This window comes from Tupaia chinensis, unplaced genomic scaffold (assembly GCF_000334495.1).
Source record: "Tupaia chinensis unplaced genomic scaffold, TupChi_1.0 Scaffold000314_1, whole genome shotgun sequence".
NCBI lineage: Eukaryota > Metazoa > Chordata > Mammalia > Scandentia > Tupaiidae > Tupaia > Tupaia belangeri.
The window spans coordinates 932,725-936,429 of record NW_006159807.1 but is presented as its reverse complement, the minus strand read 5'-3'; the positions used below and the strand labels follow the sequence as shown (position 1 = coordinate 936,429).

The 3,705-nt window shown below is 44.7% G+C and overlaps 1 pseudogene; it reads left to right on the top strand.

Moving 5' to 3' along the window:
- Positions 1-2,576: 2,576 nt before the first annotated feature.
- LOC102491999 (60S ribosomal protein L36 pseudogene) lies at positions 2,577-2,863 on the top strand (annotated as a pseudogene).
- Positions 2,864-3,705: the final 842 nt, after the last annotated feature.

The window sequence follows — 3,705 nt, the reverse complement described above, 5'->3', positions numbered from 1 at the left end:
GAGTGTGAAATCACCCCAGTTTAAAAATTTTTTGGGATTTAAAAAAAAAAAAAAAAGGGCCAGCAGGTGGCATGGTGGTTAAGGTTCTGGGCTCCACATGGCCAACCATGGTTCAAGTCCTGGCCTGGCAACTTGCTTTCTCACTTTCCCTGTCTCTGTCTTTCTCTCTGGTCAAATTAAAATAAGTGAATGAATAGATAAAATAAAATAAATAATTCTTTAAAAACAAAGATTCTAATGAGTCCTGGAGACAATGTGAGGATGTAAACTTCAGGAGAGTGGTAGAGGCTGATGGAGGAGGTGTAGTGAGACATGTATATAGCCAGGGCAGCCTTGGGACTCTCCCAAACCTCCTGTGCACAGCACCAAGGGGGCTGTGTAGTCTCAGCAGTCCCTGCTAAATGTGGAGGGAGCTTGAGTGTGGCAGAAGGCAGGGAGAAGCAGAGGATCTTCTCCTAGCCCAGAATCCTAACTGGGCTGGAAAGAACCTTAGTGAGTTCCAGTCCAGTCATGGAGCAAAGGTTTGGCAATCAGAGGCCCTGAGTTCAAATGACTATTTGATCTTGGGCAAGATATTTAACATCTTTTGTGCTTCAGTTTCCTCGTGGGAAACTAGGCAAAGCCGTAGCATAGCTCATAGGTGTATTCCGAGGATTAAATAAAGTAATATGTACAAATATTTAAGGATAGTTTTTAAGCAATAAGTCTAAGTCATCCTTCATTTTAGTATTGAACAAAATGAGGCCCAGAGATGTTGTACTATGGCTCAATGTGGAGCCAGGATGAGAGCTTCCATAACTTGAGAACTTTTATATACCCACCAGCTCTTGGGTTTTCTTGAGGCCAGAGAAGGGGAGAACATCAGGTTGTAATTAAGAATCTTTTTGTCCAGGTCTGAGGGAGAAAATGCCATCAGATGCCAAAAGCACTGCATTTTATTCTCCCACAATAAAAGAAGGATGAACTTCATGAGAACAGAGTAGGGGAGGGCTGCCTGGTGATGGAAGGGCAGACTGCCAGTGGGGCCCCTTCCCCCACACCCACACTCCACTTGTCATTTCACCATGTCTTTGTTTTGTTTTAGTAAAAGGCTTTGATTAAAGTGTAAATGCCCCTCAAGAGGGGCTATGTATTAATCTCTTACATTACATATCCATTGCCATGTAACAAATCATCCCCAAACTTAGTGGCTTAGAACAATAATAATTTGTTAAGCCTCACGGTTTCTGTGGATCAGGAGTTTGGAAGTGGTTTGGCTGAGTGGTTCTGACTCGGGATCTCTCATAAGGTTAGTCAATTGCCGGCTCTGGTGCGGTAGTTTGACAGCTTGACTGGGCCCAGAGGATTAATTCCCAAGGTTTTCACTCAGGTGGCTGGCAGGTCAGTTTTTTCCATGTGGGCTTTTCCGTGGGACTGCTTGAGCATCCTCACAACGTGGCTTATTGGCTTCCTCCAATCCAAGAACCCAAGATGGAAGTGACAGTGCTTTATGGCCTAGCCTCTGAACTCCCATACTATTGCTTTGGAACACTCAGTCACACAGGCCAGATCCAATTCACTGTTAGAAGTGTCTAGGTAAGAGTGTTAGAAGGGCCGAGACGATTTAGTGCTAGTAGGGTCTAGAAAAGTGTATGCAGACCAGGAATCAAAGATCTGTGGGGTCGGGTGGGAAGATGCTACCACACATAGCTTTAGCTCTGGTTTTAGTTATGAATGATCTAGAATAAGAGAAACTTGGGGGTGAGGTGGGATCTTTAGGAAGATCTTAAAGTAGCCCTTATGGGAGTGGGTAGAAATGTTTGAAAGCGAGCTTCACCAACCTCTTTCTGCTTTAAAGCAGGTCTGAAGGGCAGCTTGAATCAGGAAGCAGCAGCCTGTAAAAGAGGTTATAGACTTCGGAAGCCTTATTTTCACCCAAAAAGATAGATAATGTGATTCTCTTTTAAGCAAATTTGGTACACCTTTGAAACTCTTGATAGGCTTCCTGGTAATCACTGCCACCTGGCTGGGTTAGCGTCCAGCAGCTAGTGGCTGCTGCAGCTCCTGTCAACACTGTGTGCAATAGCAAGTTGGTCTTTTCGTGCCCTACTGTCTCCATCTTAGGAATGGGTTGGACAGTATTAATTCCTTGATGGTTGTTTTGAAGAACAGATTGATTTTTATAAATATGCAGGATTTTATTTTCATGTTATTATTTTGCTCTAAATTGTTCATTAGTCTGTTTACAAGATAGTATGAAGATCCTCATAGATGCATTAATCAACACATTTACTTGCTCATTTTTCTTTTAATTTTAGTTTTCAAACATACCCAAAGGCTACATCCATTACAGGGTAATGGACTGCAAAATCTTATTTAATTGCAATGAACGTATTTACTGGAGTCATGGATAAGGAAAAATATGTTATTCTGTAGCCTTCTATTAATATAAAAGAATCAAAACAGCTTTTGGTAACGGGCAAGAGGGTGCTTCCTTATGTTTTCTCTCTTCCACTCTTCCCTCTTCATCTAGCTCCATAGGTCGTTAGAAAATTGGAGGCCCTGGTCCTTCCGCCCCAGTAGTCAGAGTCGCAGCCATGGCTCTGCGGTACCCCATGGCTGTGGGCCTCAAAGTGACCAAGAACATGAGCAAGCCGAGGCACAGCCGCCGCCGTGGGCGCCTCACCAAACACACCAAGTTCGTGCGCGACATGATCCGGGAGGTGTGCGGTTCGCCCCCTACGAGCGGCGCACCATGGAGCTGCTCAAGGTGTCCAAGGACAAGCGCGCGCTCAAGTTCATCAAGAAGCGGGTGGGCATGCACATCCGCGCCAAGAGGAAACGCGAGGAGCTGAGCAACGTGCTGGCCACCAAGAAGAACTGAGCCGCCACCCAATAAAGCCCACTTCGCCCGGCAAAAAAAAAAAAAAAAAAAAGAAAAAGAAATAAAAAAGAAAATTGGAGACCTGGGCCAGAGCACTTTGTATACCCAGGAGGCCTGGAAATCCATGGCTGTTTTAAACTTGTGGCTTAGAACTCTTGGGAGATATACATATTTCACATACTCCTAGTTTGATTCTGATACAGGGCTTTATGCTGGCTAATCAACAGCTATTTCCAGAACTTACCTCCTCTGTGGGCTGAGAATGCTCAGCAGCTGGACTGGGCTCAAGCCATGAGCTCTCCCATTGGCTGAATTATTCTAGTACACTCTCTACTCAGCTCTAAGATGGAGTGAGTATTTGGAGGTAACTAACTACGGTTTTCTTAGTCCATTATTGTATTGATGATGAGATACCTGAGACGGGATGCATTTCTAAAAGTAGAGGTTTAATGACACATAGTTCTGGTGGCTGGAAAGTCCAAATGTATCACACGATGGAGAGGGGCAAAACTTTTAGCAGAGCACAGCATGAGCAGTATCTACATGGCCTTCTCTCTGCTGTTCTGTGTGGGAGGCTGTGCACCAGTGACTAGCGCCCTTAGGTTCCGGGGTTCCGGTTTCTCAGAAAGCAAACAATTATTCAATGCCAAAGGCCATGATTGGCTCCCCTTCAAAAACCTCACCTTCAAAATCATGCTCTGATTGGCCACTTCCCATAGCAAATCGGTGAGCTTGGAATCCCTCAGATTTGCATATCCAGCACCTCATGATTGGTCCCCAAAAGCAACCAATCATAACCCACCTTTTACAATCCTTCATTCAACCAATCACTGCCCACCAGT